This window comes from Natator depressus, chromosome 11 (genome assembly GCF_965152275.1).
Source record: "Natator depressus isolate rNatDep1 chromosome 11, rNatDep2.hap1, whole genome shotgun sequence".
NCBI lineage: Eukaryota > Metazoa > Chordata > Testudines > Cheloniidae > Natator > Natator depressus.
Window position 1 is genome coordinate 24,284,510 of NC_134244.1, and position 27,249 is coordinate 24,311,758.

Consider the following 27,249-nt stretch of genomic DNA (forward strand, 5'->3'; position numbering starts at 1 on the left):
ATCAATCAAATGTCCAGGCCAATTAATTCATGTTCAAATACTCACCCTTTTTAAATTCTGAAGAATTCAGAGCTAGGATTGACAATTAATTCCCACAAAATAAGATGCCTTCTGAACCATCAACCAGTTCTAGGCTAAAACTAGACTCAAACTTTTCTTGAGGTTATGATATTTCCAAGCAAGGGGGGGGGGGGTTGTTTTGTTTTTTAAATTTGTGACAATTTAGAGAATCTATTTACAGCTTATGAATTCTGGTTGATTTTTGGGAATTCCCATGGGATATCTTCATCAGACAACAAACTCCATTTTGAGTGTGGGGCTTGTCTATCTTCTCTAATGTCCTTTGCCTTCATATTGAGCTAAAACTCACAGGATGTGTCAGGAGAAATGTTTACACCTGGCACAAAGCTAACAATGGAGAGTCATTAAACCTTGATGGTCATCCATTCAAATAAAGTACCCTTGGACAAAGGAATGGCGACCATGTTAGGCAAACCAGTTTTTCAAGTCTGACTGCCAGGGGAAAGGTAATTAAACAATCTATCACCTGCATGGAGACTTGGATCATCTGAGACTGATTAAGGGTCACCTGACAAAGGGGACTGGAGGCCATTGTTTCATGTTCTCTGTGTATATAAAATCTCCCCACTGTATTTTCCACTGCATGTATCCGATGAAGTGAGCTGTAGCTCACGAAAGCTTATGCTCAAATAAATGTGTTAGTCTCTAAGGTGCCACAAGTCCTCCTTTTCTTTTTGTGGATACAGACTAACATGGCTGCTACTCTGAAACCTGTAAATGAAAGGGTTTCTCACCAGCAATTTTACAGCAAAAGGAAATCAAAGATGGGCTGCAATAAAGAGTATGAATAAGTAACTGAGGTGTCTTGGGAAATCAGCACTGGTCCTGGGGCTTAGCAGCTGGTCTATGAGTTACCATTTCCAGGAAGGGGTAGCAGGCCTTCTATGCCAAGGAAGGTGTGCCAAATATGCTGAAGCCAGAGATGGTGGCTGGAGACTACTAAGACATAGGGAAGCTTAAAGTTCATGTGTCCAGTATGTGGGACCCCAATACAGCGGATTGCTAAGTATCAAGCTTAAACAGGGCTGTTATCTAGTTTCTGACCAAGACTAGAATTTCAAGTGCCAAAATGCAGCACACACAAAAAACTTGTCCTCAGCATTCAAGTAGAAGTCCTAAAAATCTTATGAGTGCCTATTCTTTCAAAATTTTCAGGTCACTTTTCAGATTCAGGCATTTCAGATAAGCCTCCAAACTTTTGACGGCTTATCCAAAACAAAACTGGACTGTCAATCTTTTTCAGGCTTCCCTAGTGCCCTTCCCTAGTGCCTTGTTCAGAACTATGCCAACTGATTTTTCCAGAGCTAGAAACAGTGCTCCAGCCATAGGTAGGCTGAGTCACAAATTATTATTCACAAATGGATTTACAAAATTCAAATTAGTTTTGTAGAATTAACATCAGCAAATTTTCCACAGGCCGTTCACACTTTTGTCTGGTGATCCACTGAATTGTCTGTCCAGAAATTTGACGTGAGCGCTCAGATCAGGATTAGGAGGACTTTATTTAATCTAAAAACATGCTGATTGTACTGAGCAGTGTTTTTGTTTTTTTAAAGACCTGGATATTTTTGTTTAAAATGTGCTAGTTTTGTTTGAATTCAGAAATCATCTCTTAAAAGCTGAATGTTAGCAAGAATGGCCTTGTGATTTAAAGAACTATCCAGGGGCTCATGAGGTTGGGTTCAGCTGCTGGCTTTCCACTGTCTTCTTGTGTGACCTTCGGCAAGACACTCAGGCTGAGGTTTTTATTTGTTTGTTTGTTTTTCCCCAAAAGTTGCTTAAGGGATTTGATTGCTCAGTTCCTATTCATTTTAGGGGAAATATGGCATCTCAAACTCCAGGACACTTTTAAAAATCTCACCTATAAACTCTGTGCTACAGTTTGCCTTCTCTAAATTGGGGGTCACACTTCCTTTCTTCGACCTCTTGACTGTCTTCTGGGACTGTCTCAGTATAGTTATATCAATATCTGAAACAATTTGAACCTAATCTTGGTTTGGGAATTTAGGTACTACTGTATAATAATAATAATTAGTGACATAGAATTTTAAATGTCAAATTAAAATAGCTGAGAGATGAAGTGGACATTCATAATTTTGTTTTTATTGTAATTGCTAATATTAATAACATGTCCTACAAAAAGTGGAAACTAGGTCAAATTACAAAGGATAAATATAAACAAATAACACAAGTATGTAGGGATAAAATCAGAAAGGCCAAGGCACAAAACAAGATTAAATTAGCTAGAGACCTAAAGGGCAACAAGAAAGCAAATACATGTAAGGGTGGTTAAGCACTGGAATAAATTGACTAGGGAGGTTGTGGAGTCTCCATCACTGGATATTTTTAAGAGCAGGTTATACTTCTGCTCTCCATATGCCCCCCATGTGGCTCTTGCTGCAAAAGCCATAGCCTAGTTCTTAACGTTTTGCTACTTAATGTATAAAGGTGTTTGGTTTTTTTATTAAGGACATATTGATTCGCTGTGATTGAGCCATGCAACTGTGCAGGTTTCCTGGATGGTTTTAGTATAAAGCATGGAAAGCCCCCAGTACATTCTCCCATTTCTTTGGCATTGTGTCTGCAGTGCAGTGCAGTGTCATGAGTGATGACACCTCTTCACCGAAAAACAGAGAAATATCTTTTGTGAGATTTCTAACGAAAGTTTCCCAGTGACACGAACCATTGAACTCTGGCCATAGAGTTCTCATTTAATTTGAACCATTCCTTGCCACTCCATCATAAACAGTGCCATCCAAAATGCTGGCAATAATTAAATTTCACAGGGAACTAATAACTATGCAGTACACAAGTAAGATTCCTCTTAATTTAAAATATTTTACAGTTTATTTTTGGTGAGGCTAAATAATCCATGAATGTGTGAAGATCATCAAATTATATATACAACTTCCCTGTTTTTAGAGGGATTGAATTAAAAATACCCTTTAAAAATCCTGCCATGATGTATTTTGATTAATATGCTATAAGAATTTCTGCATCTTCCTCTAAAATATTTTCCTTGAAATAGATGGCTTGTAAATTTGTTAATAAGATGGTATGCTGAAATGTACCATAAGCTAAAAACAGATTTTATTAAAAACCAAATCAAATAGCTGTGAAACAGAGGATTTACCTTCAACCATGAAGGAACATAATACACTTCCAAAATCTGTGTGATTTGGATGTATACTGGACCCTCATGGTAGGATAAACACATGATCCCATTTTTCAAAATATTTTCTGATAGCTAAAATGGATTCAGGATACAGTGTGCTTTCTATACTGCACAGAATAAAACTATGTACATACCATATATCGTATACCCATGCACATTTATCCACATTTCTTTTTCTTTTAGACATTCCTTCAGCTCTTTTGTTGGCCAACTGTAAACTGATCACTTACAATTGTACTTGAGTGTTTAGTGACCAGAAAATGTACAAATGCTGCTGCTGCCAAAGTAACTGAAAGTGCACAAGCAGATTGAGGGAAATACTACAGGCAAAAATTAGCCATCATTAGTTACCCCTGCTAATATTGCAGAAAATTGAAATGCTTGCCTCACTGAGAATTGAAGATCATTTCTGAAGTTTATCCAGAACAAAATATCTGACTTTTACATACAAATAAGATGTAAACGCTTTTGTGATGTATTGTTATGCTGCATATTAATACTTTGGTTCCACGAAAGGGTTTAACAGATATACTTACAATCTTAGATCAATGCAGTGCTGCTAAATGGAATTTTAACCATTGCAGTTGCCATATGAAGTGGCGGGGGGGGGGGGGGCAGAGGGAGAATTGTCTCTGCTTACAATAGGGGCCATAGATGTCAAGAGGTCAGGAATGCTGCAGTATACAAATTGCCTTAGACCCATCGTTAACACATTAAGGACTTTGTTTTATCAAAAAAATACTGTGGTAAATGTCACAAGCTATAACAGCATCACATTGAAAATTTTTGCCCTCTAAATATCCCCTAACTTATATCCTTCCCCCATGCACAATCAATCATGTATCTTCTTTGTTTTGGAGAAAACAGAAGCACATACAAGAGGATGTGGAGTATCAGAGAAGCCATTTATGAAATTTAAACATGCTAGATTTAAACAGACCCTTTTGAATCTCGGCTATCCTTTTTTTTTTGTTTAAACATATTGACCTCTTGAACTACTTCTTACATAGATTCAAGGATTTAATATTAGTCCTTAACACTGGGTGCATTTTTGCTTTCTAATCTACTGCAAAAATCAATCTAACACTTTTGGTAAAAATTTAAAAGTGAATCTCACCAAGGAAAAATGCATGAAGGCAGGTTTAAGCATAACCTTCCACTGATATTTTGGATATCCATTTTCATAGATGACCTTACTGTCAATATCTCTCTCAAGTACATTTCTGCAACACCTGTTATAAATGCTACAGGCTTCCATGCACATGTGACACCATATTGGAATGATGCAGTTCATTTGACATAATGCAAGTAGGTAGCGTACATGTTGCTTAACATATTTAAACAGCATTATATTTTGATCAAGGAAAGCTTTACAAATATTTTGCACAATCCAGAGGTTTACCCATGATAATATATAAACTAAAAAGGTTCATTTTGGATCCTCATTACCAAAATCAACCAACCAAGGAGATAACATTGCAAAACATGCCATTCTTTTTTTTTTTTTTTTAAAAAGATAATGCCATTACCCAGAAGGAAAGGTTAATAATTAACCACAGTGATGACACCTTTTACATTCATATGCAATATATTTCATAGTATACAGCAATTCTGATATTTTTGGTAACTATTAATGCTTTTGTTTTTAATTCTTTTCTGCTGAAAAATTGAAAAGCGTCAGAAGTCCGTATCCAAAAATTTGCAAAGCTTTCCAACTCGGAACAAAAATGGTAAAATGATGCATTCAAAAAAAATTGTTGCACAAAAAAGTACTTTATATTAAAGCTAGTAGGACTTTCAAATACGCTTCTTATTTAGGTCACCTCTGACAGATTTTAGCACCTGTCCTTTCAACCAGTAAATGATTTATATACTTGTAAGGATTAAAAGAATTCTTTATAATATTGCAAGGGGGAAGTTCATTATGATTCTTATTTGTGCTAAACCCGAATTTTGATGGTAAAAATGACACATTGAATAAAACAAGTCATTCTAATATTGCCTCCAAAGGTTATTGGCAAATATATAGTGTATAGTTAGTGTAGGCAGTCTGCTAACCTTTTACAAATCTACTACTATTGAACTGAACATAAAAATATTGTGTGCACAGTATAGAATGATTTGCATGTAACTTTAGTGCACCAGACAAATTGGGTCAAATAGATAAATTAAAGAACCAAAAAAAATCATCTAAAAATGAAGGAAGCAGACTTCAATTTTCTAGTTCATATTTCAATTGGGAAACAATTTCTGAATAAACTTTGTTACCTACTCAGAAGATATATAGCTATCCTGTGAAACCACTTTTAATAATAACTTCAACCCATACAGCAAAAGCAACCCCACAGCACTCCTCCTGAATTGCTAATGTTTCTGGCTCACCTTATGCAGCCACTAACTTCTAACTTAGCCCCGCTCTGACCTAAAGGAGCAAAGCTATACATTTTTAATCATGGGAGGATTGGAGTTAGGTTGACATTGTGTTATTCAAGACCCATAATACTACAAGAGCCCTTCTTTAAGCGTCACAGAAAGAGACTGGAGACCTCAAACTCATAGATGAGAATGATCAGGACCTCAAAGACATGGGTATCCTGTGGGTATGATAGGGTACTCTACATATCATGCCTCCCTTGGCATGGTAATTAATGTCCTTCCTTCAGTCACTCCTTCAGTGCCTTATTACTGTGAGCAAGTGGGGGTGGAGGGGCGCCGTGGGAGAGAGACAATGTCAGCATGCATAATAACACAGAGCTGATTGCAAGTGTGGAAGCCAAGAAGAACCCCGGGGTGGAGGTGGGGGGTAGCTTTCACCTGTAACTATCCCAGGATTTGCACAGCTGGAGTCTGGTTTCCCCTAGGGCTCCAGGTAATTTTTAGTCCCTTTTGTGAATCCTCAAGCCCTCCTTCCTCTGTAAGTGGAGCAAATTCTGTAAGGTTAACCTTTTGATGTTTCCCATATACATTTTTTCTCATCAGTGTAAATTTAACTGGGAGTGGAATGTGAGGCCCAGAATCTTCACCATGACGCTTTCTGTAATTTCATATCAATGTCCTGTATTATCAAACTCTAGGAAGTACTTTGAAATGAAGGAGCTGAGCCTGCAATCCTTCTTCCTGCAGTGCTCCTTTAGAAGGAGTTCTTTGCGCTGATGGCTTGCAAGATCTAGCCCACATCTTGTATGAAAAAATTATGAAAAATAAAGGACCTTTGGCCCTTGGATCCATACATGCAGCTTTTATTGATGTCAATCGGCTGAATTGTACCAAATTGTATTGTCTTCTTTGTAGCCTGATCTGACTGGCCTTTGTTGGTAACAATTAGACTACAGCTGCTTAACCTTATGGATTCATCCAATTTTGGTCCAATCTACTGATAAAACTGAATTCCTAGGTATATGAGGTCATATCCTAATATTAATATGTAGCGCTACTCTATATGGCTTCTAGGGAAAGTTACTATAATTGGAGATTTTATCCCCTGAAAGTCAGAAAAATTATTGACAGTTTCTGGGTCCTAAATGCATCACCATTTCAAGTAAAATAACAAGCTTTGCCTCAGGGTGTAGTTCATGCTATGTGATCACTTGATACTTTGTCTATGCGGCTTCGCATGGCATGAGAGAGAACAGGAAAGAGAAGAGCCTCCACTGAAATAGAAAGGAGTCAATAGATCACTTCACAAGCAATTATTATTTGTATTATATTATTTCAACATCATGATAATTAATGACTGCACTTCCAAACATATTTGTGTGAATTCAGTGTACTGATAAGAGTGGTTGCATAGTGGGTGATTTGTATTTGTTTCTGATTTTTTTGCCTGGGTGCTTAGCAGCAGAGTGCCACGCTGTAACTGCATTATTGTGTGGGTAACTGGAAATGTTTTACAGGCAAGTTCTGCCATTTAGCATAGAACTGTAATACAGTTCTATCATCCATTTTCAATCAATATTTAACCTTTTGAATAAATAACTTAAGTGTACTAAGCCAGAAAGAGGAAAGCTAATTGGCACATGATGTATTTTGTTTCCAGGTATACTTGGATGACTAAAGTAAAGTTAATTAGGTTATAGGTAGTACAGCAAGATTAGAAAAAATGTATCTCCTGCCTCATAGACCTTTTGTTCAGTCAATAGCATCAACAAATACTTGGGGAGGCTGCTTGTAATATGATGACCACTAATTCAAAACCTGGACTGTGTGCAAATCACTAGCAAATGGCATATGTTACCCAATGGTATTATGGTAAATAGAGGGGGGGGGTCATAGATTTATGTTCTCCTTTCTGTTCTGAACTAAGGATTACATTTTTGTGCATAGTTGTAGAAAGAACTAACTATTCAGAACTGAATGGTTTTAAAATATTTAGCAAAAGCATTTTTCTGGAAAAAAAAAATTAACAGGCCTTATTGTTACAATATAAAAGCTCATTGTTTATGGTAACTTTTCAGAAGCTATGTAACCTTGAGACTACTTCTCTTCATAATTGCAGCATGCTATTGTGCACTGTTCAGATAGGAGTTCAAGTCCATTCCACCCTTTAGGAACCTTTTATTTCATCACTACAGTACAGTAACCAATTAATAACTTTTATGTACTTTCTTTTGTCCCTACAGCCCATCTTTTGTTAGTATTGGTAACCATTTTGGGATTTTTGGGTGTACACATGTTTTTAAAAAGGAAAATAATGTTCAGAATTAACAAATAATTAAGAAAATTAATTAAAAATGAATGATTTTTTAAAAAACAAAAACAAACAAACAAAAAACCTCTGCTGGCAAAATTAATGTAAAAGGAATATTTTCAGAGAACAACTTTTATTAGTGTTGTATCCAGACATTTCAGATACATTCTCCTGAAAGTCTTTATCCAGCTAACATGGCTTTTGTTTACCAGAATATGAACTGCAGTTGATTTCCCAAATTGCTTTTCCAGATACAGAAAATAAAACTAAACACAAAATATTATTCTAAGGACCCGATCCCATAACCTTTATGTGAATCTGTTATCCTTACTCATGCAAATAGTCCTGTTTTACATGAGTAAAAGTTGCAGGATTAATCTGACACCCATTTAAATCAAAGGAAATCCTTCCACTGACTTAAATGGGCATTGGATCAAGCGCTAGGCCCCTTGCTTATTTTCCACGGTTAATAGTGCCTAATGAGGATTCCATTGAAGTCAAATGGCAAGACATCCATTGATTTCAGAGACCAGAGCTAGGCCCTGAATGTTCAACGTTGATCTTAATTATACTAGGGTAATAATGTATTGCTCTAATTTACTAAAAGTAGCCGCTCTGAATATGCTATAGTTTCAATAAAGCTGAAGTGATGCATCTGTCTTTGTGAATGGTGATTTAAAAATAAATGCAAATCTGCTTACATCTTTTCTTCCTGACATTAGGTCATTGCTTTATGGTCTTCCTTTCATTTGCACATCCATAGTAATTTCTATTTTGGGGCACCATTGAAAATATGAGATTCATTGGATCCAAATAGACATTCTTATAATAAGCAGATTGTACTATGCTACAAAAGCAGCAGTATAATAAAACAAATTCTATGAATGTGAGAAGAATGTGTAAGAAGTTTCATCATCAAAATGACCAGTAACATTAAGATGTTTTGTATGAAGAAAACACTCCAAGCAATGTTCTTTGTTACAGTATAAAAAGCCCTTTTGCAATGGCTGTTACTTGACACAGAGTCTTTATATGGGAAATAATTTATTGCCATACCTGTAACTGAAATAATGACTAAATCATTTTTAAAAAAGTCTCATAGCTCCTACAGAGTAAATCTACAACTTGCTGCAGTGCTAATCGCAAGCATGTTATACAGTAAGTTTGCCTGAAGCTAAGTTAAGCAGGCAGATTAGGACTGTAATATAGTATCAGGGCTCATAAATCAAGTGTGCTTGCAGATTTTCTTTCACTTACTGCTCCTTCTTACAGTTCAGACAAGTCATAATTACACATCAGTAGGCATTGTGAACAGAGGAATGAGCTACAACATAACGCACAATAAACCCTGTCATATAAAAGCGAACTGGATAAAATAACAGAAGCAATACTCCATTTTACAACATCCCACTAAAGAATTACACCATGCTATTGTGTAATATTCTGATCAATCAAGAGCCCATCCACAACTGAAAGTCCCAGTAGGATGAAATTTACCATTGAAGTATATTTTTCACTTGTAGTATTTTCTTCCTTTTTTTTTTATTGTAAACAGTGAATGAGATTTGAAAAAGCTCCAGGTTCAAAATAAAAAAGGAGCCTAATGCACATTCTAATTAAATGAAGTCTGCTGACGTTTTTTTATTTGAAGCTTCCCTTCATGATATACACTTCTGATAAATTATTATGGATAAACTGTAAACAGTGGTTTTTCATGTTTTTATTAGCATTAAAATACTGAGCACAGGGATTATGTGCTTGCTATTTTAGACAAAAATCGTGTCGACGTCTTCTAGTTATTTCTAGGCTTAGAATCAGATTTCAAGTGTTAACTTTAGCATGTGACATTAGCGGGACACTGAAAATGGGATTTAATTAAATGACTGAATATGTGTTTATATTCTAATAAAATATCATCTCTAAAAAGAATCAGCAAATGATGGGTAAATACTAGGCACTGTGTAGGGCCCCTGGATTCTCCCCTAGGTTTCCCTGCATTGCCATTCTGTGTATCAGGGGAAGCAGCAGGGAATTCAATTTCCCTGCAAGTGGTAGGGAATTGAACAGGAAAGGATTGTGTGGATCCTTGAATCTATCCTTCAGTGTACCAAGTAGTACAACTGGGCTAGTCATGGGGGAGATAGAAATCTGCTTCTGGTAAGGCCTAGTAGTAAATTATTTCTCCCTCTAGAGGAAGGAGGGATAAAGAAAACATTTGGAATCTATCCTGTGAGTATCTACCAGAACAAATGCTGCAGATCTTTCTAACTTGGGCCCCAATCCTTGCTTAAAACAACCTCTGTTGCCTTTTCTGCCCCTGCAGTTCCACAGGGGAATTTCCAGGCTTAAACCCTCCCGCTCCTCCCTGGAGTTTCTGGGTAGAGAGTCTTCAAAGTCAATGGCCCTGCTGGTAGCAAATCCATTGTTTCATTGCGTAGCACCATTCAATGTTGATGGCCCTTGATTGCTCTGTTGCAACTTCCCAGACAGCCTCACCACTGGGTGAATGCTTTTAAAAAAGTGATCACTCGCTGCCTGACCTCTCAGCCCTATAGGGTTAGGTCGAATTTAGCCACGTTAAGTCGATTTTATAATGAATGCATCTACACAAGCAACCCCGTTCCGTTGACCTAAAGGGATCTAAAAATCAACTTCTATACTCCTCCCTGGCGAGGGGAGTAGCGCTAAAATCGACCTTCCTGGGTCAAATTTGGGGTAATGCGGACACAAATCAATGTTATTGGCCTCCGGGAGCTATTGGGAGTGCTCCAATGTGACCGTTCTGGACAGCACTTTGAACTCCAATGAACTAGCCAGGTACACAGGAAAAGCCCCAGGAACTTTTGAATTTCATTTCCTGTTTAGTCAGCATGGTGAGCTCAGCAGCACAGGTGACCATGCAGTCCCCCCAGAATCGCAAAGAAGCTCCAGCATGGAGCAAATGGGAGACACTGGATTGTATGGGGAGAAGAATCTGTGCAGGCAGAACTCCAATCAAAAAGAAGAAATGCTAATATATACGCCAAAATCGCACAGGGCATAATGGACAGAGGCTACAACAGGGACACACAGCAGTGCCGCGTGAAAGTCAAGGAGCTCAGGCAAGCCTACCAAAAGACAAAGGAGGCAAACAGTCACTCTGCCCCATACATTCTAGGGGGGGACCCTACCACTACCCTTCCACTGTCTATGGACACCTGCAAGGGGGGAGTTTCACTCAACATGGAGTAGGATTTTGTGGATGAGGAAGAGGAGGAGGAGGAGGAGGAGGAGGAGGAGGAGAATGAGCAGCAGGCAAGCGATGAATTCGTTCTCCCCGGCAGCCAGGACCTTTTCATCACCCTGGAGCCAATACCCTCCCAAAGTGGGATCCCCGACCCTGAAAGTGGAGAAGGCACCTCTGGTGAGTGCACATTTGTAACTACAGTACAGGGTTTAAAAGCAATAGTGTTTAATGTTTGATTTGCCCTGAAGACTTGGGATGCATTCGCGGCCAGTACAGCTACTGGAAAAGTCTACTAACATGTCTGGGGATGGAGCGGGAATCCTCCAGGGTCACCTCCATGAAGCTCTCCTGAAGGTACTCTGAATGCCTTTGTATCAGGTTTCTGGGGAGGGCTGCCTTATTTCGTCCTCCACAGTGGGACACTTTACCACGCCAAGCCAGTAGCAAGTAGTCTGGAATCATTGCAGCACAAAGCATGGCAGCAAATGGTCCTGGATTTTGGTCACATTCAAGCAACATTCAGTCTTTCTCTTTCTGTGTTAGCCTCCGGAGAGTGATATCATTCATGGTCACCTGGTTGAAACAGGGGAATTTCTGTAAGGGAACAGTAAAAGGACCCCGTTCATGCTGGGCTGTTTGCGCTTGGCTAAAAGGGATCATGCCATAGCCAGGCAGCAGCGGGAGGGGAGGTGTGTGCTGCACATCCACCTGAAAACCGCAGCCCCTCCTTTTAAATGGCAAACCCAACTGGCATTGCTTGCTATGGGAAAGGAGGACGCTGCAGTTTGAAAACGTTCCCACATGTTATGAAGGCATTAGAAGCCAAACCCGCGTACTCTTTGGCTTACCATGGCTACCTGGAAACCGAATTCTGTTGCCCAGCCATGTGTGATGTGTCACCATATCAGCAGGCACTCAATATAAAAGGCAAAATGCGATCTTGTACCTAAAGCACATGTGCTGTCTGCTCTGAATTGCTTGATTCAGTGTGAAAGAGTCTCCCTTTTGTTCTCAGAAATGTATCATCTTAAATTTTACTCTCCCTTTTTATCCCCCTGCAGGTGCAAATGTTTCTATGCTCCCATCTCCATCCCTGAGGTTATCGCAGATTAGAAGGTGAAAAAACGCACTTGCGATAACATGTTTTCTGAGCTCATGCAGTCCTCCCGCACTGATAGGGCACAGCTGAATGCATGGAGGCATTCAGTGGTAGAGTCCAGGAAAGTATTAAGGGAGCACGATGAGAAAAGGCAGGATGCAATGCTGAGGCTAATGGGGGAGCAAACAGACATGCTCAGGCTTCTGGTGGAGCTGCAGGAAAGCCAACAAGAGCACAGACCGCTGCTGCATCCACTGTACAACTGCCTGCCCTCCTCCCCAAGTTCCATATTCTCCTTACCCAGACACCCAAGAACGCGGTGGGGCGAGGCTCTGGGCACCCAGCCACTCCACTCCAGAGGATGGCCCAAGTAACAGAAGGCTGTCATTCGAACAGTTTTGATTTGTAATGTGGCTACAATAAGCAATGTGCCCTTGTCCTTCCCTCCTCCTCTCCTCCCCCACCCCACCCTACCTGGGCTACCTTATCAGTTATATGCCTTTTTTTTTTTAATTAATAAAGAAAGAATGCATGGTTTCAAAACAATAGTGACTTTATTTCCTTTGCCAGCTGTGATTGAAGGGGGGAGGGTGGTTGGCTTACAGGGAATTACAGTCAACAAAGGGGTGGGTTTGCATCAAGGAGAAACACACACAACTGTCACACCGTAGCCTGGCCCGTCATGAAGCTGGTTTTCAAAGACTCTCTGATGCTCAGAGCACCTAGCTGTGCTCTTCTAATCGCCCTGGTGTCTGGCTGTTCAAAATGGGCAGCCAGGAGATTTGCCTCAACCTCCCACCCCGCAATAAACATCTCCCCCTTACTCACAGATATTATGGAGCACACAGCAATCAGTAATAACAATGGAAATATTGGTTGTGCTGAGGTCTGACCTAGTCAGCAAACAGTGCCAGCGAGCTTTTAAAAGGAAAGTAACAATGGCCTGTGATGGGATGTTAGATGGGGTGGGATCTGAGTTACTACAGAGAATTCTTTCCTGGGTATCTGGCTGGTGTATCTTGCCCACATGCTCAGGGTTCAGCTGATCGCCATATTTGGGGTTGGGAAGGAATTTTCCTCCAGGGCAGATTGGGAGAGGCCCTGGGGGGTTTTCACCTTCCTCTGTAGCATGGGGCCCGGGTCACTTGTTGGAGGATTCTCTGCACACTGAAGTCTTTAAACCATGATTTGAGGACTTCAAGAGCTCAGACATAGGTGAGAGGTTTATTGCAGGAGTGGTTGGGTGAGATTCTGTGGCCTGCATTGTGCAGGAGGTCAGACTAGATGATCATAATTGTCCCTTCTGACCTTAATATCTATGAATCTATGTATCCCATCACAGGCCATAGGGCCTATTTATCATGAATAGTTAAAGATCAATTAATTGCCAAAATCATGTTATCCCATCATACCATCTCCTCTATAAACTTATCAAGTTTAATCCTAAAGCCAGATAGGTCTTTTGCCCCCACTGCTTCCCTTGGAAGGCTGTTCCAGAACTTCACTCCTCTGATGGTTAGAAACCTTCATCTAATTTCAAGTCTAAACTTCCTGATGGCCCCTTTATATCCATTTGTTCTTGTGTGCACATTGGTACTGAGCTTAAATAATTCCTTTCCTTCCCTGGTATTTATCCCTCTGATATATTTATAGAGAGCAATCATATCTCCTCTCAGCCTTCTTTTGGTTAGGATAAACAAGCCAACCTCCTTGACTCTCCTTTCATAAGACAGGTTTTCCATTCCTCGGATCATCCTAGTAGCCCTTCTCTGTACTTGTTCCAGTTTGAATTCATCCTTCTTAAACATGGGAGACCAGAACTGCACACAGTATTCCAGATGAGGTCTCACCAGTGCCTTGTATAACAGTACTAACACCTCCTTATATCTACTGGAAATACCTCTCTTGATGCATCCCAAGACTGCATTAGCTTTTTTCACGGCCATATCACATTGGTGACTCATAGTCATCCTGTGGTCAACCAATACTCCAAGGTCCTTCTCCTCCTCCGTTACTTCTAATTGATACGTCCTCAGCTTATAACTAAAATTCTTGTTATTAATCCCTAAATGCATGACCTTACACTTCTCACTATTAAATTTCAACCTATTACTATTACTCCAGTTTACAAGGTCATCCAGATCCTCCTGTATGATATCCTGGTCCTTCTCTAAATTGGCAATACCTCCCAGCTTTGTATCATCCGAAACTTTATTAGCACACTCCCACTTTTTGTGCTGAGGTCAGTAATAAAAAGATTAAATAAGATTGGTCCCAAAACCAATCCCTGAGGAACTCCACTGGTAACCTCCCTCCAGCCTGACAGTTCACCTTTCAGGATGACCCACTGTAGTCTCCCCTTTAACCAATTCCTTATCCACCTTTCAATTTTCATATTGATCCCCATCTTTTCCAATTTAACTAATAATTCCCCATGTGGCACCGTATCAAATGCCTTACTGAAATCTAGGTAAATTAGATCCACTGAGTTTCCTTTGTCTAAAAAAATCTGTTACTTTCTCAAAGAAGGAGATGAGATTGGTTTGGCACGATCTACCTTTTGTAAAACCATGTTGTATTTTGTCCCATTTACCATTGACCTCAATGTCCTTAACTTCTTTCTCCTTCAAAATGCTTTCCAAGACCTTGAATATTACAGATGTCAAACTAACAGGCCTGTAGTTACCCGGATCATGTTTTTTTTTGCTTTCTTAAAAATAGGAACTATGTTAGCAATTCTCCTGTCATACAGCACAACCCCTGAGTTTACAGATTAATCAGTGATTGCACTGGCTACTTGAATCACAGCAGTCCCCCCAGTAGATGTGCTCACTCCAAATTGATTCCTGACTGACCAGTAGCAGTCAGGCATTGCAAGCTTCCACAGGGCTATCGCCACTCGCTTCTCAACTGTCAGGCCACCTCTCATCTTGGTATTCCTGTGTTCCAGGGCAGGGGAAAGCAACTCTCAGAGTTCCAGGAAAGTGGCCTTACACATGTGAAAGTTTCGCAGCCACTGGGAAATATCCCATACCTGCAACACTATGCCGTCCCACCAGTCTGTGCTTGTTGGCCGGACCCAGAATCAGCATTCCACTGTATCAACCAGCCCCACTGCCCCCATGATGTCCCAGTTGCCACATCCCATGCTTCCAGGAATGTCTCTGTCTATGTCCTCCTCACAATCGTCCTCATGCTGCTGTCTCTGAGCCAGGTGCTGCACATACTGCAGTATAATGTTCAAGGTGTTTACAATGCTCGCAACAGCAGCGGTGAGACGAGTGGGCTCCATGCTTGCCGTGCTATGGCGTCTGCATGGGTAACCCAGGAAAAAAGGCATGAAATTATTGTCTGCGGTTGCTTCCATGGAGGGAGGGAGGGGAGACTGCTTTGAATGGTCCTTAGAATATGTGCTAACTACTTATGCTAAACAAGTTGTTCCATCTTGCATTTAGTTGTGATGCTCTGAGGACCTTTCCCAAGCCAGCTCAGTGTGCCAAAAAAACTTGCCTCTGTCCCAAATAAAAGTTGGTCCAATAGAAGATATTACCTCACCCACCTTTGTCCCTCCACTAGAATTTGTGTTCCTGCTACACAGTGAATGCTCAAAGCTACACTACAGCTTACATTCAAAATGAAAGTTTAAATACAACACAACGTTCACAAAACAAAAATGGAATTCATACGCTGACACAGGCACACACCCCAAACTGTGTCACCTCCTTCACCAAAATAACTTCCTAACTTTCAGACACTAGGTAGAGTTTCATCTCCTCTCAGCATTATTAACAATATTTTTTTTAAAAAAATCTCTGAAACAAAGATCAAAATGTGGGTTTTAAATTAAATTCTAAAGTTAGTTAATTCTCAAACACAGGGGAAAGTACATTTCCCCACTATGTTTGCTATACTATGGTCTACACTAACACTTATGTCAACAAACCTTTTGTCACTCAGGGGTGTGAATAAAACACCCCCCTGAGTGACATAAGTTTTGCTGCCATAAGCACTTGTGTGCACAGCATTATGTTGGCAGTAGATGCTCTCCTGCTGAGATAGCTATCGCCGCTCAGTGAGCTGGCTTTACTAAGTCGATGGGAGCGCTCTCTCCTGGCAGCATAATGCAGCTACACGAGCTATCTTACAGTGGCACAGCTGTATGGGTAAGGTATGTTGCTGTAAGCTAATAAGTGTAGACATGGCTTATGTGGCACCTCTATGCTATGCAGGGATGTTTACTATAGGACCATAGAGAGTTGTGACTTTTCTGGACATTAGCTGAATGACCATGAAGCCTCTAGATGGCTAAAGAAGGTATGTAGATGGAAGGATAAAATGTTTTGCTCTTTCAAGGCTGATCTACTTAAGTGTTGTTATCAGTTTGCCTGTGGTAGCCTCTCTATTTGTATTGACATCTACATTCTCTGTAAACATTTCAGTTTCATGGTTCTGACATCAATTCCAGCCAGGCTTGAGGCTACCTAAAATGCAGAGGGATTTGCCCAAGTCTGGGGATTCTGAGGCATAGGGTCAATGTGGTGGAACTTTTTGCTTCTAAATTCGTATTAGTCTCTGCAAGGTGCTAGGATGGGAAACCCTATAGACGGTCCATGGCAAATTCCACAGAAGTAAATTTAGGAATGGAATTACCTTAGAGATAGTAATTTCTTTTATTGTTGGGGTGAAAAAATCCATTATAAGTACAAAGGTACAGCAGATTAATGTTCTGGTCTGTTAGACTACCAGCATCTTTAATGGAAGAGGACCTGAGTCAGCATTTCATTCCTGGAGTAAATTAGTGAGTCCTCAGTGCTGACTGAACTGACATTTCCTAATAAAAAAGAGGGGGAGAGTTTATAAAGTTCTGGAGAGTCTAAAAAGCAGAAGCCAAGTAATTTAATGTTTAATTATCCTATTGTGCAGGAAGGCAGAAGAGGACAATTTTGCCATCTACAGTGGATATCACTAACATTAGAATAAATTTTGTGTTATGTGCTAACATAACCAACCACTATTTTAAAAAATCATTAACATATTTTTTCAATGTTCACTTAATTACTAAGAGCCGGTCTAATATTGTTGAAAGTACACTTTGCTTTTATTTGTAAATCATATTAGTTATCCATGTATATGTGGATAGCTGACAAGTATTTGAGAAAAGGTGAACAGAGAAAATTTCACAAATTTTATCATAAATCCACTTTTTTCTAAATCATATAGCAGAATTTGCACTGTCACTCACTAGTTTCTGTCAATTGTTCATCCTAACTGCTAGGTGAATACTGAGTTTTTTCAGATAGCTAGAGTTGTTCATGAATAACTTATAAAGCAAAATAATTGTTTAATTCACAGTTAATAATGGCCAGATTCTACCAGCCTTCCTCATAGCACTTCACTATTATGGGACTACTCATATAGCAAGTTCATACTCAGCATAAATAAAGGTAGCAGCTTCTGGACCTGTATTAGTAATATATCTTTACTAAATAAATCTTGTAAGAATTGCAAAAAAGTCTTACTTGAATTATACTAAAAGTTACTTTATAAACCAACCTATTAAAATGACCTGCAATAGATCATTTGTATTAGTTTTGCATTTTTATCCCCTTTTGAGTCACAGTGGGTGTTTACAATCTTTACTCACATTTTATGAGAAAAGTCCCAGTTAATTCCTGCTGTTTCTCTGCACCAAGGTGAGTTTTAAGTGTTGTACCTATCTGACCAACATTCTTTCTTAGAACTCAGGAGAGGAAGTCAGTTAATTCTGTCCAGGTTCTTTTGTCCTTATTTTGTACTTCTGCTGGGTAACTTTCTCTTTCCTAGGGTAAATTTTATAAAGGCACTTAAAACTGTAAATCAATAATCCTATATAGAAAGCCCATTGGGAAGGAGAAAACAATGAATTACATTAAGTGTGATATTCTATTTTCCTATATGTTGGTTAGTCACCCTTAAAGGAAGACCACTGGAGAACTGAACTCAGACTGGCAAGGAATTTTGACACAGCCCATGAAAATACAACTCTACTCACTGGTGAAGATCAGATTTTAGTGCTGAGGAAAAGTAAGGAAACGTGACAGAATCCAGAAGTGATACTTTCAGAGATATTAGCATTCACTGCTTTCATGTGTTATAGTATCCTACAGCAGTGGTTTTCAACCCTTTTTTTTTCATTCACAGACTCCTAAAAAATTTCAAATGGCAGTGTGAACCCCTTTGGAAATCTTAGGCCTAGACTGCGGACCCCCAGAGCATCCACGGACCACAGGTTGAAAACAACTCTTCTATGGTACCAAGAACCTTTCACAGACCCTTTAGACATAGTATGCGGACCCAAGGGGTCTGCGGACCACTTGTTGAAAACCACTGTCCTACAGTATTGCCATTCTAAGGAAACACCTGAGGTAAAGCAGTAACAAGTTTAATGTCTCTCAAGGGGTAAATTGCACTGGGGCCAGACACTTTTTAAACCGGTGCACCTCGCTTTTCAGTCATAGGCTTTTTGTTCACGTCTCTCATCAGTTACTGAGCATTCCCAGGAAGGGTTTAATCCCTGCGTTTTCCTTCACTCCATTTTACATCTTCCCATCTCTTACAGGGCACTGATAGCTTTAGCTGCCTCATTTTCCTGCACCAGCAATATCAAGTCCTCCTTTATTCTTCAAATTTAATCCAGACAACCACAAGCTCCCTTTTTAAAGTCTGGAAGTTAAGGTTCCTATAGCCTCTTGCACAGCAGAGATTGCGAGTATCTATGGGCTACATGTAAGGCTGAGCACCAGCATAATCCTCTGCACTGAGCAGTAATAAGTCATGAGCATCCCACCTCACTACTCGCTAATGTGTGGGATAAAAAAGAGGACAATGACTATGTCTGGGGAAACATGGGGTTACATTCAATCCTCACCACACTAATACAGGACAGCTGCACAATACCCACTTTGGCCTTTCTCTTCCTGCTATCAGGAAGGAGTAATTTGGCAGCCACTAGCAGCTTGGGCTTTCTTTTGTTATCTGACCTGCTCATAGCTTTCTTACCTTTTGCTTCTGTGGGCAACACTCAGTGGGGCCAGATCCTCAGCTGGTGCAAACTGGCATAATGTCAATAGTCCTACACCAATTTACATCAGCTGGGGATCTAGCCTCATAGCTGCACTTTAAAGGCCCCAAACCCCAAACGAGACAGACAACAATATTTTAGCTAATAAGGCCAGAATATTTTTAATGGAAATTAGAAGGGAGGGGAGAGGCTTAGGATTTACATTCACATGGTTCCTGTAGCCCAAAACCCACAGTTGAAGGGCCAGAGATAGGCATTGGCCACTGTTCCGGAACATGGTGTAAACTAGAGGACAAAAGACTTCACAGCCTGCTTCCAGTTTACAGGGTGAATTCTGTCCCTGAGCCTTCTGCCTAGGGTGAATTCAATTTCACCATACTTACACATCTTAAGTGTAGTAGGTGCTACAGAGGGCCTCTTACAGTGGAGCCTTTTTTTCTTTTGGAATTTGCACACTGCCGTGCATTGAAACATTTGGGATTACCCTTCTGTTTCGAACTAAAGGTATGTCTACACTGGCAAGTTTCTGCGCCACAAGTTATACCGCTTTTATCAAAACGCTGGAATTAAACCGCTGTTGCGTGTCCACACTGTGCTCCTTGTGACAGTGGAGCGCATCCACATTAGCAGCTCTTGCAACGGCAAAGACAGCAGTGCATTGTGGTAGCTATCCCACTGTGCAACTGGCCGCAGGGTGCTTTGGAAGGGTTTGCAATGCCTCATGGGGCAGGCAATGCCTCATGGGGCAGGCACAGCATCACATGACGCAGGTTTCTCAATTCCATTGTTTCATGGGCATCCTACTACATTGCCGGCTGCTTTTCAACTTAAGTGGGGGTGGGGGGAGTGTGTGATAGTGAGTGTTTGTGTGTGTGTATGGAGGGTGGGAGAGAGACAGTGTGTTTTGGGAGCCAGAGAGTGTGTCAGCATGCTGTCTTGTAAGTTCAGACAGCGGCAGGAAGCAACCCATCCTGAGGCAGGGGGATGGGGGAAAACCCGACATCAGCCGCTGCCTCCCTCCCTGGGCTCTCTGCACAGCAATCTCTCTCTCTCTCACACACACAGTGTTTTTTTTTTTTCTTGAAGCAGTGCAACTGAGGTGTTTCTGTGCACAAAGTGGCTTGGCAGTGTGTACACGTCTGCAGTTTGAGTGCAAAAAGCTGCTTTACTGCACAGAAACTTGCCAGTGTAGACAAGCCCTTAGACCCACCGCATACAAGTTCCCTGAAATGTACCCCTGTACACAGGGCCCACATCAGACAGGACTATTGACTTAAGCGGCGCAGGCTCCTCTAACCACAGGTGAATTTCACTATATAAGGCAGCTTCACTGTCATTCTAATTGACTAAACTAACACTGTTATAATTTCCTAAATATTCCTTGCAGAGTCATACTATAGGGGCCTGTATTTTAAAACCAGCTTAGTTCAATGGGGTGATGTTTACTCAAACTATAGTAGTTAGTTTTAGTTTACTAATGATTTCTAATGTGAGAGCAGGGAGTGATGCAAACTTTCAGTAATGAAATGTAGTAGCACACAATGTCTTAATTCATTCGAAACAGAGTACTGTATTTTTTTCTCTCTATGCTTATTTTTTCATCCACCAATATACAATTTTTACTTGACTGTACAGTATGTCTTCCCTGCCTAGTGGGAACCCTAATTTGCTTTAAATTGCCAACATGCTCATTATGGAATGCTTAGTAGCAAGAGTTTGTACATAATATTTGAAAATCAACCTTAATTTTTCTGCCTGAGATGAACACTTGGATTTCACAGTAAACACAATCAGAGATTTACACAAACCCAGTGAACCCTATTTATTATACTTGCCTCGAATAGCTACAAAAGAGGTCAGAGGTCCAATGTCTTCATGCAGAGACAGATCATGTTCTAGCTAGTACCGAGGAGGAAAAAACCAGTAGGTGACGCTTTAATGAATGGCTTATCATGTGGAACACACCATGTGATAATAGCAGTGCTGGTAAGTAAAAAAGGAAGTTAAAAAAACATAAAGGGTTTAGCTAGGTTTACATTGCTTGAAAGCTTACATTTGAACAGCAGCAGATGAAGGGGGTTTATTAAGAATATGTAGTAAAATTCGCAGAAAGTTGAAAGGATCTTTGAACTTATTTTAAACATTGCATTGGAATTGTCTATATCATGGCATTCCCCTCACTAAATGGAAACACATATCAGATTCTTTTGATTTTATATGCCAATTTTCATTATCATTTTCACTAAAGTGACCTTGATCTAAGAACTCATATCACAACAAAAATGAAGTCTCACAGACACATTACTCCAAGCACTAAAGGGAAATTCTACGACAAGCTACAGTTTTGTTTTGGTTACAAAAAATGTCAATTAAGAGCTGTGAAAATGCCTTAGTGTTCTCAAAGCACTTCTTTCAGACTAAATAGTGTGGGCACAGAATGATCCAACTCCAAAATGAGAGCATTTATACTATATAGCATGGGCCTGATTCGCATCTTACAATGTGTTTACATGAATGTAATTCTATTGTACTTATTCCTGATTTGCTCTTATGTTTTATCTCTTATGTGAGAGAAGAATCAGGCCCCATTTCCAAGCAACAATGTGTCTATCTCCCAATGTAGGTTCCCTTCCCACAGGTCATTGGGTAAAGCTGGTGTTTTGATACCTGAACCGATCCTTATCTACACAGGTGTCCAAAATGTTTTCTTCCATCACTCCTTTGGAAAACACCACCTCCTGGGGTAGTTGATCAGCATGAAAAAATCTATGAACTAGTATGGCTCCCATTACTGTAGTATCTGAGGGCGAGATTATGAAAGGTATTTAGACACCTAAAAATGCAGCTAGTGCTTCATGGGATTTATAAGTACATATCTGAAGGACAGATTTTGAAGGTATTTAGGTGCCTAAAGATGGAGATAGTCACCTAACGGGATTTTCAAAAGCACTGAAAAGACTCCTAACTTCCACTGGTAACAATAGGAGTTAGGTGCCTAACCTGCTTAGGTGCTTTTGTAAATTCGACTAAGCTCCCACCTGCATTTTTTGGTGCCTAAATACCTTTCAAAATCTAGTCATAAACATCTCAGTCTTTAGTGTACTTATCCTCCTGCCACTCCTGTGGGGTAGGGAAGCACTATTAGTTTTATTTTACAGACAAAAATTGAGGCACAGAGAAGCTAATTGACTTGCTCAAGGTCTCACACACACAAAGCCTGTGGCAGAATAGGCATCAAAGTCAGTTTCTGGAGTTCCAGCCAAGCACCCTGCTCACCAGAGAATTTTGCCAACTTTTCTAAAAATTAGCCAGGATTTGGACCTGTGATCACATTGGTGTTGAAATGATATCAACAATAATATTGACTTCTAGAAGTACTGTAGTCCAAGCCATTCATAAATTATATTGCATGTCCAGCAGTGTCAATGATGGAGAAATCCAGGTAAATTTGGATGTTCTGTCAGGCTTTTTGCTGGGACCTATTGAGCTACTAAATACAAGTGTTTTCAAGCTTCCATGTACTTGTATCCCATAGGATATCCATGACAGGATGTTTCATCCAGCCTCAGTACATTGGTTTGGAGCCTTTGATGGTGAAGCTCCATGAGTGTATCAGAAGAATTAATTCTGAAGATCATAGAGTAGCAAGTGGATTAGGTCTGAGATTAGGAAGGAAACAACAAAGCTTGTCAAATGCAACATTAAAATTTGAAATTTTAACTCCTTAGAAATCAGGAAATTCAAAGATAAATTTCTCATGGCCACCTTAACCCTGCCTTCATGCGCATGTGCTACAGTATGTTTGCTTATCATTTTTCACTCCAGGATCACATGTAATTACATGAAATAAATGCACATGCTAGTATAATAAATGGTTGCGGTTTATATGTAAAAATATGGACAACTTCTAGAGATAAACTCTGCCTTTAAGGACATCAGCTTTGTAAGAGGAGAGGGATGGGGAGGAGGCAAGGATGAGCAGCTTTAGAGGATGAATAGAGGGATCAGTGTGACAGACTACACCCCTGTATTCACACCCTACACACTATTGTAATAATCTTTGTACAAAGTATGCCTTGTAAGGTATCATTTGAAAAATCATAATTTGCTGGTCAGTATTGTCCTGATAAAATATTTTTGGCAGCACTGTACTTTGTGAAGTTATAAGATTCCTCAGTATGAAGTTGAGTGCATGTTCAAAATTCATGTAGCACCAAACTAGTCAAACAGGCCCGTCTTGAACAAAGGAGTATACATTTGCTTTAATTTGCGTTTAAGCAGTAAGCAGAGTCATCAAGCAGGAAGGAAAACAAAGGAAGCCTAAACAGATGGGGGAAAAAAGCAGCAGGGAACATCCTTCCACACAGACTCAGTCTCCGGGTGAAAATGTTTTTCAAGAGGGGGAATGAAACTTTAAAAAGAAGGGACAGCCACCCCCAAGACACCTCTTCTCGCTCACTGTCTGTTTCTGGCATCACACCTAAGAAGACAAAGGATAACAGCCATTGGACTTTGGGGGAAAAGGTCAGTATCTGAAGAGTTTGGTCAGTAATCTTGCTGAGAGCATGGGGAGAGATGTTTTGCTTGAACTTAATATAGTTTAAATTAGGCACTATTAAGCATTTTATCTTTGTTTTCCCTGTAGCCATTTCTAACCTTTATGCCTCATTACGTGTACTCACTTAAAATCTCTCTATTAGTAGTTAATAAACTTGTTTTATTGTTTCAGCTAATCCAGTGTGTTTAAGTTACATGTCTGGGTAACTCCATTTGAGATAGTAAAATGGCATATTATTCCCTTAAAGGCATAATTGACTTAATATATTTGTAATGCCCAGAAGAGGGCTGGGCAGTACAGGACACATAATTCTGGGGGGAAACCTGGGAGTGGGCAAGTGTTGGGGTCACCCTGCGGTACAACGAAGGCTGTTGAGAACTAGGGTGTTATGTGTGTGTGTATACACACACATGGTGTGGCTTGCATGCTGGAAGGCCCTTTGTGAGCAGTCCAGGTGAAAGCTACCTCGGAAGGCATTATATGGTACCCAGAGTTGCAGGGCAGGGGTGACACAACACCCTGCTGGTCTGAATTGTACCCCAATACATGATAATCAGTTGCTGGTAGGCCTGAGCCTATGCAGGCAAATACTTTTCCTGTAGCAAGGAGATATGTCATCTGGGGAGGACAGCCAGGTCCTCAGAACTTTTTACACCTCATTTATAAAGGTACATTTTCCAAAATAGTCACTGGTTTATTTATTTATTTATTTATTTATTTATTTTGAGCGCCTCCATTTTTGGAAACCTGACTAGAGACAAGTACCCCAAAATGGAGTGCCCAATATCATTGGCCACTTTTGAAAAATTTGGCCCTAACATGTGCTCCCCACCCCACCCAGGTCTGCTGATGGATTCTGACAAGTATTTGGAGGTTGAGACTTGTCACGTTCCCAGCCAGATTGGCCATGACCCATTTATGGCATAGATCATTGTTTGCTGTACTAGCCAGTCCTTCTTGTGTTCAGTGAGTGCTAGCCAACAGCTTCTGATTGCGCCCTTTGTAGGTACAGAATCTGGGGAAGAGGCTTCCTTGACCTTCTTCCCCTCTCTTGCATGACATCAATCTAGCCCTTAATGTTGCCTGTTAAATTGACTCTTTTTTTGGGAACTGAGAAATGTCCTCACTGTCAATTGTTTATCTTGTCTCTGTTAAGGCAGTGTAACTTCTGGAAGTGGCTGTTTCCACTTGTTATCTTGAGTCATCTCTTGCTTGTTTACAGAATGTTAAGTTTTCTTGGTCAGGTTTAAGTACCCTCTAACCCTTAACAAGTAGACCAAGTCATCAGTAAACAACTCTGAAAAAAAACAAACAAACAAAAAACCCTCAGCAACTCGCACAGTACAATATTGGATTAGTTTATGCTGCATGAAGTCAGATAAAACACATAACTAAAAGGTAAATTCACAGCATTTGTTAAGTTGGGGCTTGTTCTGTGTGACTTTGATTTCTGAAACTTTCATCTCTTGCTTAGCAATACATGCTACATGAAAGTCTTCTGTCCGAGATTGTTTTAAAGCGTTTGCCAGGACAAATTATGATAATAGGAGATAAAATGTCTTTTGGAATCCATTCCCCATTAAATGCCATGTGCAATATACAGTATGTTATTGAGTTCTTGTACAGGAAACTAACCTCGGCTTACTTCTCTAAAGAGTCAATCATAAAGAAAGACAGAACAGCCCTGGGTTTCCTTATTTTAAAAGTACTATGCTTACTTGACCAAATTAATCCAATGAAACCAACAACATTACACAAGGGATGAATTTCTCACTCTCTCAGCAAAACTTATTAATGTATTTAGGTACATTAATAGCCATGGAACTTTTCTAATACAATTAGTGGAATTATGGTAAGTATTTAAACATCTATTCCGTCAATATACATATATGGCAAATAGGATTCACATTTGTGGATCAAGGGGAGATGAAATCCTGTATTAAGAAAACCGAGATGTATACATAGGCCCGTGCCACTTCCAGCAGCTCCCATTGGCCGGGAGCAGCGAACTGCGGCCACTGGGAGCCGCAATCAGCCGAACCTGCAGACACGGCAGGTAAAGAAACCGGCCCGGCCCGCCAGGGGCTTTCCCTGCACAAGTGGCGGAACAAGTTTGGGAACCACTGACATAGGCTATGCTATGCTGTGCGTCTCTATTTCTCCAGGTCTAGAAAGTGGGTCATGTGTAGTCTGGCCTATGGTGAATAATATCCTCTAACTGGATACAATCCAAGTGGCTGGACTTCTCTACTGGAAAGTGTGGGAGGAGGAAAGATTCCTGATGCAAAGCAGACTTTGAGGAAGCCTTGTGTGCTCCCCTATACTTGTGAGGAGGGCAGTTGGCTGGTGCCCCGCTTCTGTTTCTGTTTCTCCCCTGTACAGCCCTTTATCCCTCCCCCTCAAAAGATCCTGAAATGCTAGGGGCAAGGGATTGCCCTGAGGTCTCCAAATCCTGTCTGTGTCTCTTTTTCAGAGAGAAGCCACGTTGGTTCCAGTAAGTCAGTGTCCTCTGCAGCCACAGAGGTTGAGCAGGCTGTGACCCAGGGCCACCATACATGCATACACTGCGTGTTTCTGTAGTAAAAATTCAGATTCCAGTATTCTGCTTGTTATACCACTGTCACACTCTGGCCTCCACCAGCTTTAGTTACACGTCTCAAGATGGCCAAATAATTTGATTCTAAATGTCAAACTCTTTTTTTAAAATGGGCCAGAGTTTCAAAACCATGGACTTTGTGTATGCAACTACAACTCTGTGTACCCAAACACCTGCCCACACACTTTTCTAGTGTGAACACATACACATACATAGGCGAGAGGTTCTACACTTTTGGATGCAAGGTGTAGAATTTACATGCAGAAAAACCCTTTGAACAAACAAATTGTGCATTTATGCAAATTCCACCAACTGCTCATCCAGGGATTAGGGTTTGAAAAGCATGTGCAGGCTGAAGTTCCCTTGAAATACGAACCACTTTGAATATGTCTTAAGTAAATATTTTTAAAAGGAAATAATTTCTGTGCAGCTCTAAATGTGTGTGTGTAGGATGCTAAAGTACTTAGCTTCCAGCATACAGTACTTCAGCTGCAGCAAATCTCCATAGCCCTAATGGGTGCAGTTCAAATCCTAGAGATACTTAATGCTCCTGAATTGCTGTCTAAGGTGATGAGAGAACTCAAGCTATCCAGATTCCAGATCTTCCTTAGGAGCCAGAGGTAGTAAAGATGAACACACAGGCCTTGCTGCTGCTTATCTTCACCTGCTCTCCCTTTGTATTTGTGACTGTGTTTTTCTTATTACCTTTAGTGGAGAAGGAGGAGCTAGCAGAGCATAATGTCGTGGCCTCTATCAGTTTACGTAGA